Consider the following 15,453-nt stretch of genomic DNA (forward strand, 5'->3'; position numbering starts at 1 on the left):
GCCTGTCTCTGCTTCATCGCTATTTTCATGGCAGATGCCCGTCTGGGCTCTAATCTATGGCCCCCTCTCGCTAAACTTTCACAAAAAACACTCGTCTAGCTGAAAACACTATCAATAATTCCCCCCACTCTGTGCCTAAACCTAAATGTAGATTCCATGAACAAAGCTTCTTTCTTAGAACTGCACGCTTGTGGAACTCTCTTCCATTTGCTTGCTTTCCAGCTGACTACAATTTGGTCATATTCAAGTCCAATAAACAAATTCTTGATGAGTCTTTCCCCTTAATAATACAATTTACCAAATTTCCACTACTAACGATTACTACAATATTGTCTCATTGACTTCTGTTCACTCATTAACCTTTATCCTCGAGTGGCCTCTGGGCTTTGATGTGGTGACTTCTATGTAAAAAAAAAAAAAAAAAAAAAAAGGAAGGAAAAGCTATAAAGGGCTATAGTTCTATGGGTTGCTTTTTATTGATTTATTGCCCGTTTTTTTAAGATTCTAATTCCAGATTGATCTCGGACTAATCCAATTGCCAAATTCTAGTAGATTCAGGAACTGGATAACTATCAGATTACAATTCGATTGTTTCTCAATGTAATCCAGTGATCCTACCTAAAGACAGAATTTTCATTGATCCTGTGTAACAACACAAGCAAAACGAAAACAACTGTCCAGAGAAGATTTGCAGTGATCCAATAGACCGAAATATCTTGAAGTAGAAGCATTACAGTAAAGTACAAAATATATCTCGTAAAATAAAAGCAAAAACTGCTGAATTGTGCAAACCACTGCTTAGGAAGCAATTAAGTTATTGCTTATTCACCAAACCTGTTTTCCTGCTCTTATTTACTTATACTGCTTCCCTCTTTTTGGAAATCATAATTTATCATTGTATGACTAAGTGTAATGTTTAAATATAAGGCCTATACTGGCCACATGTATATTGTTACTGATGTATGTTACTAAAATAACTGGCACAACTGTTATTTCTAAATGTCTGCTTTGAAGGGATAATACTTTGCCTCCAAGACACCTGCCTGTCTGTTTTGCATGATAAACATTTAAAATCCTTATACTTTTAAATCCTCCCCAAATCACTGTATATCTATATTGTATATTAATGCTGTATTTTTGTAAGTATATCATCTCTCCTGTTTCAACTGGACAAAAAACCAATTGATCTTCTCCCCAAGCTGATATAAAATCACATACTTTGCACATACCTTGGGAGGGGGGTTTAGCTTCCTAAACTTTAGTAGGCTGACCCTTTAAAAATTGATAAATACTAAACATCTATAGATTTTTATTGCTAAAACCTGCATTAGCTGAACCTATATCTATACTCTAAAGAATATCCATAAAATATATACTTATTAGCCACATTTTGTGCCCAGATTGTAAGTGATCTATATTAACTAGCAACTATATCTTTAGATGGGATAAAGTACTGGTGATTATCTTTACATGAAAACTAACACTAAGCACATTTCGAAACGCACCCTTACCTATATACTATAATTTCCAATTAGTCACTAATCCACAAACCAAATTTGATCTTTTTTTAACCCTAGTAGATATTAACCTTAAATCTATACCCCATACTCATAGATACCTCCTTTCAAAACGTAACCACATCTTCCAATTTTAATCCTATTCTAAGGAGTGTAATATCAAAGCAGATACTAACTCTATCAATCCAAGCTATCACTTCGGGGACATAGAAATACCTGGCTTGAAACCAGGCGTGGGGAAAATCCTTTTGGTATTGATGGACCTGTAGATCTGGTCAGGGCATCCATCTAAAAGGAAAACTCCGATTTGTAAACCTGTGCCACTGACCTCATACGTCTTGGCATCAATCGGGAGAGGGAGGCCTCCGCAGTCCTTGACGACAACCTCCCTAGAGCTGGTGACTTGATCAAATCACTGCTTTGCAAACCTAAACTGCTTATCGCTCTGCCTATCCCCCAGCTTCCATACTCCTTCTTCGTCTATTTGCCAGGCGCAAAGGTGTGGTCGCAGAGGCTCATTAGAGACGCCCAGTGCTTAGTCTTGTTTCCTGATTAGGGCAATGAATGCCGTCCCCCACATTTGCTTCATTCCCTTCCAGTATAGCTGGGCATCTTGGGACTGCTTGTTTACCATATATGCTAACATGATTGAACTGCTGTTTGACAGGTTTGAGGGTACGAGTTTGACAGTTGCTGGTGACTGTTTCCAACTGACAGTACAGGAGCCCTAACACTTTGGTAGTACTTAGAGCGGCTGCTCTATCATCAGTTGTATAATATCGGGATGTTTGTAGTGCAATGTTACGCATGAAAAGGGGCTCTGCACTCATCTCTGGTGGGTATTCCTGAGGCCACATTCTTGTAGATGAGGAGCTGGCTGATGGTCTAGTTGTGTTGCATGGTGGTGGCTATGCACATCCGTTTTGCCTACAACTTCACCCTAGATCTGAAACTATGAAATAAAATGAAATGACAGCTCAATCAAAAAAAAAACAAAACGTTCAAACCAGACAGACACTCAAAGAATTCGCCTCCTCCCTTGAGGCTTGCATTTACAAATATCTTACTGGACTTAGAGCTAACTTAGATGATGTCGAATCATTTCTCCTAGCAAACTTCCTGGATATCTTAGAACTAAGTGAAACTCACTTGCACTCCTCCATCCCATCTAACCACTTTAACATGTTTGCTTATCTTCCACTTTGTAGTAAGGACTCTGACAGACACATGTACGGACATGGAGTCTATATTCGTAACACCCTCCTCATGCCTAGGGAATGTAAACTAGAATCAGGTAACCAGGCCTTCATGTGCTTTAAACAAACTTTACACCATGGCGTTAGCTACCTGTATTTTCTTTATCGCTCTCCATCAACCCAGGATTGTACTGTAAGTGTAATCAATCCTGTCTCTGACAGCATAGTTGTAGCACTCTTCCTTGACACTAGAGCCTAAATACATGTATTTGGTGAGTTTACCGCCCACCTTCTTTTGGCTTCACTAACTACATTGACACAGCTGGTTGCATCATCCATAACTTTGCTATATCCCATTCCTTGAGACAGACAGTAACATTCCCCGATCTGTCTCCCAGATCGTCAGAACCAGCAAGCCTCACTTCTGGATCTATTTCTGACAACAGTTCCTAAGGATTGTGTAGCAAATGCTCATTGCCCACTCAGAAATGCTGATCACTCTAAACTCTCGACCCCAAAGTTGAAGAGTCATTGCTCCAAATGACAAAGTACTACAATAAGGCTGACCGGGATGCTATTAGAGATTACATCAGAGACGCCCCATAGGGAAATATCTTTCCTCTTCCTGCAAATCAGTAAATGAGACTATGTAATAGTTCAAAGCAACAATTGAAGCACATGTTCCTACATGGAATTTCTATAGTAAACCCCACCCTCCCCAATGGTTTACTTCTACTTGCACAGCTGTCATTGCTCAGAGGCAACATGCATACCGTAGATTTATCCGGAATAAATCCTGTACAAACAGACAAAAGTTTATAGAAGCTAGAAGTAATTGTAAGAAAGCAGTAGTGACAGTTAAGAGTGAATATACTGAAACCACCAAGAAACGCATTGAAGTACAGAAATTAGGAACTCGTGATTTCTGGAAAATCTATAATAGTGGAGTAAATAATGGGCAATCAACAATACCCCCCCCCCACTATCCAACAATCACGAGGTTGTTTGCACAGCAACTGAGAAATCTAACATGCTTGCCCGTCAGTTTGCCTCAAGCCTCTACCTTGGATCCAGCAAACCATTTCTTCCCTGATTTTCCTCGGTGGATAGAAACCACACAAGATGATCTGAAAATAACCCCTTCTCAAGTACATGATATCATAAAAAACCTAGACACCTCAAAAACATGTGGACCTGATCTCCTCCCAGCTGTGCTATTAAGAAAATGCTCTGCTGCGGTTGGTCCAGTTCTCTCTAAACTACAACAAATGCCTTAATGAATCCTGTTTTCCTGACTGCTAGAAACCTGCTTCTGTGGTACCAGTTTACAAAAACTCTGGCGAAAGAACTGACCCATTAAATTCTTGCCCAATTAGCCTTCTCTCTTCTTTCGCCAAAATATTTGAATCGTTAATTAATCAAGTTCTAGTCCACCACCTTACAGCTGCTAAACTTCTGTCTGACAGTCAATATGGATTTAGACACGCCAATTCTACTGCAGGTACTCTAACTGTAATCTCTGGACGTATATACCAACCACTGGATAAGACAGAGGGAGGGAGGGCAGTAGCCCTAGATATAGCTAAGGCTTTTGACAGAGTATGGCATGATAGTCTTCTCATGAAAATAGAATTCTATGGTATTACTGGACGAATACTTAACATAATTAAATCCTTCTTAAATGAGAAGAATCCAGGTTTTCCTCGATGGGCATACGTCCAAACAATATGATATAAATGCAGGTGTACCTCAGGGATTGATCCTTGGTCCTTTATTTCTGATATTCATAAATGACTTACCTGATAAAATTGTTTCTATGAGTATATTTGCCGCGGACACCACACTCTATAGCAGGCACGTGGAGGAAAACTAATGAGCACATGCCTAAGATAATGGCAGAAACCCTAGAAGAAAACCTTCAGTCTGTAGTGGACTGGGGTGAAAAATGGATGGTAACGTTCAATGCTGCCAAGACAAAGCTTGTTTCCTTTAATAATTACATAAAACCTTACCAACCGTCAATAGCTATGGCTAAAGATACATTACTTGAAAGTACTTCATGCAAACTCCTCGGCTTAACGTTTAAAGGGAACATGAGTCGGAATAGATATATTGAGATTATTGCCAAGGCTGCTGCCAAGAAGGTGATCTCTCTCTACTGTGCTAGAAAGTTACTTATACCTGAAAATATCCTGTACCTCTACAAAGCCATCATTCGCCCATGTATGGAGTACTGCTGTCACATTTGGGCTGGTGTATCTGTAACTATCTCTCGCTTCTGGACAGGGTTCAAAAGAGAGTCGTCAACCTGATAGGTTCTGAACTTTCATCCAAGTTTCAGCCCCTGTCCCATCAATGAAATGTTGCATTCCTCTGCCTGTTGTACAATTTTAGTGGTGGATGCTCTGACGAACTCCAGGCCCTTGTACCCCCTCCAAACCCAACAAGCAGCGAAGTCCCATCTTTACACAGTAGAATTCCCTAGATGTAAAAAAACCTACTTTAATAGTTTCTTCTCCAGAACTGCTAGACTTTAGAATTCTCTTCCGGGTTCCTGCTGCCTCAACTGTACTGACATGCAGAAGTTCAAGTGTAATTGTGAACAGACAGCTTGCTGCTAAACTCTCTACATAGTACCCCTGCAACTTGGGTCCTTGATAGTAGCTCAGTACATCAAAGTGGCACTGTGCCTTATTTGGGGTGAAAATGTAATAAAACAAAAAGAAAGACTGGTAAAACCAAACAGAAAAACTATGTGGAAAAAAAAAATTATTGTACTTAAGGAGTCGGATAAAAAATTCCGACTCCGACTCCGACTACTTTTAGAAATCTGACTCCGACTAAAACCTCCGACTCCGCAACCCTGTTTTCGACCTCTCCCTTGTTTCAAGCATCTATTTCTATAGGAAATAATTGACCGTTTTTTTTTTTCTATTTTTCACATATTATTTGACTGAGACATCTCTCTTTCAGATGGTACCTGTCTGTGTGTCAAGTTTTTAGTGGACATACACACAAACGTTTGCTCTTTATATAATAGACTTGCCTGGGTGTTTGCGGGTGTGTATTGAGCAAAAAAAGAAAAGGTTGCAGGTAGACTTGTGGACAAAAAAGTGACGTCTTTGCCGTTGAGTCCATCACCAAACTGGAAGTGGTGAAGGTTTAAATTAGTCTATTGAAAAGAGGGGGATGTTACATAAGGGCTGTCCCCTTTTCATGTAAGTATAAAAATAGAGAGATTTAGTTAAAATGAAAATGAAATAGCATAGACGAAATTCGAACCTCGTAATTTAGGTTTAGAAATAGATTACGTGTGAGAATTAGAGAATGGAATGTGAAACTAACGATTTGTTTAGAATAGAGATAAAATAGTTTCAAGAAAAGAATGTGCACTGTCAATTTTGTTATGAAAATTCAATTGAAAGAATGCAGCTACAAGATAATTTAATAAACAAGTTTTTAACATATTGGAAATATAGGTTACTGAGTATAGGTTAAAATTCCTTTTGTAAAAAAAGGAAAAGTTTTGGACACGCATGTCCAGAACACGTGAAAAGAAGACACATGTTTTAACATGTGTATGACATCATGGAAAATGGGAAGTTCTAGATATAGATAGAAAAACTTTAGAGTTAAGCAGACAGGAGCAGGGGGAGAGACGGAGAGAGAGTTTGAGAACGACAGACGATAGTCTGCAGTTTGGAATTCAAACGTGTAGAAGCGAGACGGTCACTTTGAAACTTAAAATGTGAAGCTTTGAATTCTTGATGATGAAAACCATGGCCGGTCGTGAGAAGAAATAAACCCATCATGTGTTTTTGTAAACGTCGTCGTTGTGTTGTGATTCTACCAGAAGGTAAAGTGAAAATTGTATTATAAGTCTATATATCTGTGTTATAAAATGTCTTAACATACCCATCTTACATACACGTCTCGACATCTCATATCGACAATGTGAACTCTACATCTCATATCTACACTGAAGACAGTCTTCAGTCATTGTGTAGACAGTCTCCTCACTAAGAGCTTCCTTCTATCTACACATCTAAGTATGAACATTATTTAATATATATGAATCGTCATAAAACGAACAATCTCTCTCACATCATCCCTCTTAATAAAAGACTCTCTCTCCAAGATACGACAAACTTTCTCTAAGACTCTCTATTAATGAAACCCCTATATAACATGGATGACTTTTGAAAATATCGGCAAAAAAAGCGACCCCCCCTCCCTGTAGAAAAGTGCCTAATTGAAGGTGAAGGAATTAATGTTTTTAGCCAATTTTTTCGATATCTGAAAGAGTAGCGCTTCAAAACGATACCGATCTTGTGAAAATCCGTGTCCATTGTCAAAAGTTTTAGGGAGACATGCATGCATACATACATTTAAACAGACAGGTGAGATTTATATAATAGACCAGCGGAGGTGTTTGTAGGTGTGTCTTGAGCAAAAAAAAAAGTGGTAGTAGGCAAGCAGGCTTGAACCCGTGACACGAAGGTGGAAAAGAAAGTGAAAGAAAACCTGACTTCTTACCACTATGCCATGATGCGACTGGAAGAGTAAAGCATTCAAATTTAGCAATGTCAATCAAAAAGATGATTTGCAGAAATGGCGTTGCTTTTAAGCCTAACCCGACAAAGAAAGCTTTCGCGAACATACATAAACGCGTGCGCCCATTTTGTCTTTATATAATAGACTAGTCTGGGTGTTCGGAGGTGTGTGTTGAGCAACAAAAAGGTTGTAGTAGGCAGGCAGGCTCGAACCCATGACGCAAAGGCAGACAAGAAAATGGTGTGTGTAAGGGTGTTGGTTGAGCAAAAAACAAAAATGTGATAGTAGGCAGGCAGGCTCGAACACGTGCCACGAAGGAGGAAAAGAAAGTGAAAAAAAAAAAAAAGTGACACGTTAGCTGTTGCACCCATCGCCAAACTGGAAGTGACATAGGTTTAAATTAAGGCTAGACAATCGAAAAGAGATAATGACTTTCGAAAATATCGGCGAAAAGTGCCCAGTTGAGTTGAAGGAATTAATGTTTTCGGACAATTTTTAATATCTGTCGTCCGAAGGGTCGAGCTTCAAAATGATACCGATCTTGTGAAAATCTGTCGCCTGTCGAAAGTTTTGCAAGACATACAAATATACATTTAAACAAGCAGGTGAGATTTATATTATAGAAGACTAGCATGGATACCTGACGTTGCCTGGATGTGGAGAGGTGGTGTATTGAGGAATCCCAGGGAGTGGGGAATTAAAACAACACTAGGTAGCCCGAGCGGAGAGAGATGTTTTAAAAAGAAAATAAGTGGTAGTAAGCAGGCAGGGTCAAACCCGTAACGCACAGGAGGAAAAATGGTGAAAAAAAAACTAACGTCTTAGCTGATGCGTCCATCGTGAAACCGCAAGTCACAAACGTTTGAAATAAGGGTAGTCCGTCCAACAGAGATGATGACTTGTGAAAATGTCGAAGCAAAAGCCGATCCCTGAGGGTAAAGGAATTAATGTTTTTGGCCAATGTTTTTATATTTGTCGTCCGTGAGACAGAGCTTTAAAATAATACTGATTTTCATGTTCCGACGCATTTGTTGGAAGTTTTTGCAAGACATACAAACGCACACACACGTGCGCACATTTTGCCTTTTATATATTAGACTAGCCTGTGTTGAGGTGTGGGTAGGGGGGTTGATTGAGCAACCAAAGCCCTTAAAAACAAAACACAATGAATTAAAACTCAAAATAGCATCGAGTGCACGTACAATAATAAAAAAGAAAAAAAATAGGAGTAGGCAGGCTCGAAAAAAAAAAGCAAGCGATCATATCGATGTGCCCATCACGTATTCAAAATAGTCTGTTTCATGCGACGTCATTCACTTGTAAAAATGTTGACAGTAAAAATTGACCCCCTCCTTGCAGATAACGGTCCAGTTGACGGTGAAAGAATTAATCTTTTAGGTCAATTTTTCGATATTGTTGTCTGAGACCTCAATCTTTGAAACGGTACCAATTTTGTCACGTTCTGACGCATCCGTCGGACGTTTTTGCGAGACATACAAACACACACACATTTTGCCTTTTATTTATATACTAGCGGGGGGGGGGGTACCCGACGTTGTCCGGGTATTTGTAGGTGTGTGTATGGGGGGGGTAATTAATAATCCTGCTTAAATATTATAAAAAAGACGATGTAAAAAAAACAAAACCAAAACGAAAAAAAAAATGGCATAAATAAACCTGCGTATGGGGGGGGGTAAACTAAAGAATAAGCGAAGTAATAAAAAAAAACGTTTGGTCGGGAGGAGGGATTGAACCCGGAAGTGGAAAACAATACCAACGACTTAACGATTTTTAACACTTTACTATTTTCCAACTGCGCGTCGTGAAGGCTTTGTTTTTTTTTTTTCACATTTTCAGGTTTTTTTCACATACCCCGAAAAACACCCGGGCAACGCCGGGTACCCCTCACTAGTATATATATAAAAGCGAAAATGTGTGTGTTTTTTTGTATGTCCGGCAAAGGCTTTTCCTGGGGGCGGGGTGGGGTGGGTCACTAATTCTTACAACTTTTTATATACTCCCTAGATTATAATATCTACAATTTACAAAAAGAGGTCATCTCTATCTTTTATTTGAGCAATTTTTACTCGCTATTTTCGCGCTATTTCTTACTCTCCGCACATTTGTTTTGTTACGTTGTATCATAAAGGGGATCGTGTGTGATCGTCTAATCAGAATTAATGTCGTGTGATCATCTAGTGGTCCAGTCTATTAAATGATATGTTCATATGCCGTTGTGTGTGTGTGTGTGTGTGTGGTACATGTATTTTTCAACATACCTTCTGCATCTTGGATGTTGGTCCATCTGGAACATCTCGTGTCTTTGAGGGGAGACGGTACCTGTTTTGGATAAAGGTTCATTGACTCCAACACGATGAATTTGTTTTGTAGTTTTTATTTCACTTTCCAGATGTCTCGCAGAAGATGGAAAGTGAATCTCTGGGTGGCGTGGTACTCTTGGTCTTGTTTCTACACACGTCAGCGTCCCCCAGTGAAGGGGAGGAGACGTCTGAAGCCGTCCGTCGCCTTCTAAGCCCAAACCAAATCTCTACGATTCTGCTAACCTGATCACGTGACTCACATGCAATCCGATCAGCTGTTCTTGACTGCCGGTCAACGTGTTCTCGATATAATTTACACCCCCCCCTCTCTCTCGATCCATTCTCTAACAGTTTGGCTTTTCCGTATAAATAAAATCTGTTAGCTGGCCTTCGTGGCCAGCAGGTGTTGAAGGCAGTCAGTTTTGATCACTATGGGGGATACCCTTCATATCAGACAATTGCTATTCATTAAGTCACTGCCAGAACTTCCCCCTCTTGAACGCTTTTCAATCCCTTCCTTTCCTGGCCGAGCGGTAAGATGTCATTTTTTTCCAATTTCACCTTTGCGTCAAGGCTTCGGGTTCGAGCCTACCTTCCTACTAAAACTTTTTTTTTTTTTTTCAACGTACACCTACAAACACTGGGACAATGCCAAGCACCCCCACTAGTATTATAGAAGAAGATTTAAAAATAAAAGTACTTGATCAATTTATATGATTTTTGGAATATGATATTTTTGTTTCATCACGGTTATGTACATAATACAGATTTTTTTTTATTTTTGTTTTATTTAGATGTAATTCTGGGTAAGAACAAAAAATATAATTATCAAAGTTATATTGACATGAGAAAACCCAAAAGTCTATTAATTTTGTTGATATAGCGAAGTGGATAGGTTTTCAGTCACACCCATCCTAAACAAGAATTCTTATTGTGCATTGCTCCGACAAATCCCTCGTTATTTTCATACTCTATATTGTCTGGCTTTATAAATTGTCATCAAACCATTAACAAAATTAGTCACTCCCAAAATATTTTTACTAAAATTAAAGTACAAAAAAAGGTGTTTTATATAAGAACTGCAATTTATAAATAAACAACCAATCACAATAGACGAGGGATTCAAATAAAATGATTTTTATTAAAATAAAGTTGTTTAACAGGTTGATTTTAAAAATTTCCTTTTCTTTGCGCAGGTATTTATTGTTATTAAGTCACGTCTTCCCCTATAAATGGAATTAATACAAAATCTCCAGCTATGCGTAATATTATCTTACATAATGTCTTCTGAAATTGATAAAAACAATCTTTATTCATTCATACACACACACACACACACACACACACACACACATATATATATATATATATATATATATATATATATATATAAACGATTTTTTATACTTACTGACACAAGTGTTTCATGCTAATGCAATCATCTGTGTAGGAAGTGGTAATTATTGGTTGGGAGATTCAAATCCAATCAACAAAGGCAATTTTAGCTAGCGCCCTTTCTCCAGGCCACCAGCAATTAACTTAAATACACACAAACATATATCAGTTAATTTTGTTTTTTATTAATGATAGTAGCAGCATTGTAATACTACTGCTGTATTCAAATTTACTGATTTTGCTCCCTTGCATATAAATGCATGCATTAAGTTCCCTTTTTAATAACATATTTTTTTTATTTATACATATTTTAATTTTTTTTTTTTTTATGTAAAAAAAAAATTATTAAAAATATGTACACATATATTTATCTACTATTATATAAAAGAAACTTTGTGTATGTAAGTTTGTTTCCTATAGACTCTGAAACGACTGGGTCGATTATGTGTTTGGGAGTGTTCTTAAGGTTTTGTATCGGAATGCATCTGTATCAAAAATCGATAATCGAAAAAGTCTGATTACTGAAGGAAGTCTGATTTTGACCAAAGTTAACACTTTTATACAACCTAACGTCACAAATGTATTTGAAAAGTTTTATCACTGTACAAGCAGAAAGGCTCAGTCTATAAAATCAAATGTAGATTTTTTTATAAGATGGGGCACATTCAAAATGAATGTTTCCATTGAACCATGATACTCGACTTTCATACGTTTAACTTTAATGCAAGTGATTATGTAAAAATAATTCCATAAAATCAACAGGTTTTTGATAAGACAAGGGACATCAATCCTGGTGAAAATGAACAAACGGTGCAGTATTAGGCCTTAACATATGTAAATTTGAGTTGTGCACCATGCAAAAAAAGAAATGATTAAGTCCATCATTTACCCCTCCCCCCCTACACACACATACACACACACCACATCTCCCATTTGTCCCCAAGGCCTTAACATATTTAAATTTGAGTTCAGCACCATCCAATAGAGAAGTAGTCAACCACCTCAGCACAAATAACCTTCTTAGTGACATGTAATATGGTTTCCGTTCTGTCAGATCTACAGCAGATGTGCTGTTATATCTCATAGGATTAGCGAATCTCTTGACAAAGGCTTCCTCTCTAGGGCAATTGCTCTTGACATTTCAAAGGCCTTCGATAAGGTATGGCATAAGGGCCTACTTCACAAGATTTCCAGCTACAGTATAACTGGAAATATTTTCTCGATCATTAAATCATTTCTCTCCGATAAGCTCATAAGAGTAGTGGTTGATGGGCAGAAATCAGAGGCCCTCAATATTAATGCTGGAGTCCCTAAGGAGTCCATCCTGGTACCATGAGGGAGGAGGTGGCTGGTTACTTTTAATGCATCTAAAACGAAGCTCCTATCTTTGCATCGTCAACGCTCTGATCTCCATCTGGCATCAATTGAAATGGGTGGCTCTCGTCTAGGGGAAGCTCCATGTTTTGATAAGCTACTGAGCTTGACCTTTACTCCTGACCTGAAATGGAACACGTACATCAAGTCAGTTGCCAAGGTCGCTGGAGAAATGGTAGGATCTTTTCCCGGAAAATCTGTTACTTTTTTACTCGTATCATTTTTAATATTTGTGCAGCATTTCAAAAAATTCCAAAGCGTAGTTATTGAGAAAAGTGCGGACAGACAAATGGACAATGAATTTACAGGTTCACCTTCTTTTTTGTCGGGGGACCAAAAATTAGATTGCGTCCTCAAATGAGAATTGAACTCTGAATCGCATCTTAACAGGTTAGTGTCTTACCTGTATAAGTTTATCACATATTGGTTGTATGAGACGACTACTAAATCGCGAAACCATGTTTGTTTAGCCTAGGCTAGGGATTTCAACACCCGGTATCTTATGAAATATTGGTTTTTAAAGATGATTTTTTTAACGTTAAAAGTCTTCTTATACGCTGAAATATACGGTATTCCCAAAATTGTTCTTACTCTATGGTACATACCATTATGTGGAGTATGTATATCTGTCCTTAAGTGTTTTCAGTAGCACTTACATACATTTGTTCTTTCTTGTGATGATTTTATATACATCATTGGTGTTCAGATTAATTTACCAGTGATGTTATACAAGTTTTTCCCCAGGATATTGAAACCAGTAATTTCAATTACAAGTAATCAATAGTAAACAAGAACACGCTTGACCGGTGGTCAGTAGTAGTTTTAATCTTTGACCGTTTACTGCCGTCCTCCTCATCTTGTAGGTTTATAGAGACAAGACTGCACTTATATTATTAAAGAATGCCTAACAGTTTCTAATGTTACCAGATGAGGCTGTCAGAAGATATTGGATTCCTGAACTCTAAAATGCACCAAACATTGATGTTACTTTTTTCCTTTCCCTTTGCGAAACTCAATCATGTTTTGTGAAGCAAAAAAAAAAAAAAAAAAAAATCTGTGCAAAACAAATAAACAAAGCACCATGAATAAATATTTGAAAATATAAAGAACTTGAAGTATAAAGGTTTTTCCAAAATTACCAGATTTGTCGTTAAATAACCCGAAAAGAGTTGATATGCAATAAAACCAAGCAAGGTAACAGTTTATTGTTGTTACTTTTGTAAATGTCTGAAGTTTATCAGATTCTTTAATAGTGAGCCCCCCCCCCCCTTCCCCGCCCGATTTTTAAGTGATGTCACAAATTCATGCGTGGAATTAAAGGTTTATTATAAAAGTGACATGGAAATTTGGATGCTGTTTAACACTTAATGTGTGTTAAAAGATTTGCTGCAAGTTCACCTCCTGATTAAAATAAAACTACTAAAAATAGAATAAAAAAAAACTTTATGGTGTATGTGCCTGTAATGGAAACAAAATATTGTACACCAAAAATTATGTAAATTGATCAAGTAGTTTTTTTACAAAAATAAAATAAAATTTTATCGCTAAACAAACCTCTCAATGCTATTTTATAAGACAAGGGAGATAATTTTAAGAAATCCAAATTGTTGCAATATTTTGAAGAAGTGGGGACATTGGAAAAACTCAAATTCCCTTAATGATTTTCTTTATAAAAATAAAAATGCTTGATTAATTTATACAAGTTTTGGTATACAATGTTTTCTTTCAGTCATGGAGAGGTACACCACACCATAAAGATTTTGGAGAAGGGGGGGTCATTGGAAAAAATTGGTCTAAAATGCTACCAAAGGCAAAATAAGTTGCTCTTTTGTAATCAAGCACTTAAAAAAAAAAAAAGATAGTACAAACTTGTTTGTGTGCAGTCTGTAGGGTTCTGTGTGGACAAAAAGAATGAAGAAAAAATTAAAAAAAAAACAAATGGCCGCTTTTTCTCTTTATATGCTTGTGATGTTGTCACCTAATATGCAAATGAGATGCTTCCAGTTAGATATAAAAAGCCTGATATTTCAGAGATAGGATGGATTTTGAATTTGGATGTCAGAGTAGCAAGTGTTATCAGCAGTGCTTCATGTTATAAAGTTGAGATTTGACAGCAGAGCGTCAAGATTTGGAGTAGCAGAGTTTTTAGCAGCAGTGTCGAATTTGACTATTTTAAACACAAATTAATGATAGTTTTATTTTTATAAAAAAAAAATTACTTGATCAATTTGCATAAGTTTTAGTGTACAATATTTTCTTTCAGTCACGGATATGTACACCACACAAAATTTATTTTTTATGGCGGATGGTGTAATAAACAAGTTTTTTTTTTTTTTTGTCTCTCGGTGTTAATCAGAAAAGACTTGTTTTTAGTTAGATTTTCTGATTTTCTCAAAATTCGTTCATTACTTTTTGTAAACAGCTAACTTAGAATCTTAGAAGCGGGTGGGGATGTGGTTGTCACTAAATGCCCCTAAAATAACAATTATTTACAAATAGTGGAGATTTCTCTTTATTTTTTTGCTCTAAATCTACTGAAATTTAGAATTAATGGTTTATCATCAGTTTGATGTCCTTTTTACATGCTGGCATGTGTTGGATGAAATGGCTACTCATATTAGTCAAGTACAGGTGACCTTAAGAAAATTATAGTTGACCTTGTAGATGGCCTGAAATTGGCAAAAATTACTACCACATCAAATCTGTCAAAAGATAACACCAAAAAAGTGTATATATCTATAAAAGTGTGTGTGTGTGTGTGTGTGTCTACATATCCCTACACAATAACTGTCAATTTTCAGTCTACAGACTCCAAATTTTATATACAGGGTATTGAGATTTGAGAAAATCTTTGTAATCCGTTTTCGGCCAGAAATTTCAATGATTTGACCTTTCAGAACTCTACCAAACTCCTCTGCCAATTTTGGGTCTAAACACTTGAAATTTTAGATATAAGTTCCTTGGACATGAATGGATCTAACTTAATAACTTGATTTGAGCCCAAAACAATAAATGTTAAGGGGTCATAATAGGGGTCAAAGTTAAAAAAAAATTTGAACGCTTCGGTCTCTACCAAATTACTCAGACAATTTCTGG

The 15,453-nt window shown here is 37.2% G+C and overlaps 1 protein-coding gene across 1 annotated transcript in view; it reads left to right on the forward strand.

Moving 5' to 3' along the window:
- LOC145284462 (diphosphomevalonate decarboxylase-like) overlaps nucleotides 1–15,453 on the forward strand; it is a 79,232-nt gene that overhangs the window by 15,331 nt on the left and 48,448 nt on the right. The window lies entirely within an intron of this gene.

The sequence above is a fragment of the Euprymna scolopes genome, chromosome 9 (assembly GCF_053919585.1).
Source record: "Euprymna scolopes isolate OS-2025 chromosome 9, ASM5391958v1, whole genome shotgun sequence".
NCBI lineage: Eukaryota > Metazoa > Mollusca > Cephalopoda > Sepiida > Sepiolidae > Euprymna > Euprymna scolopes.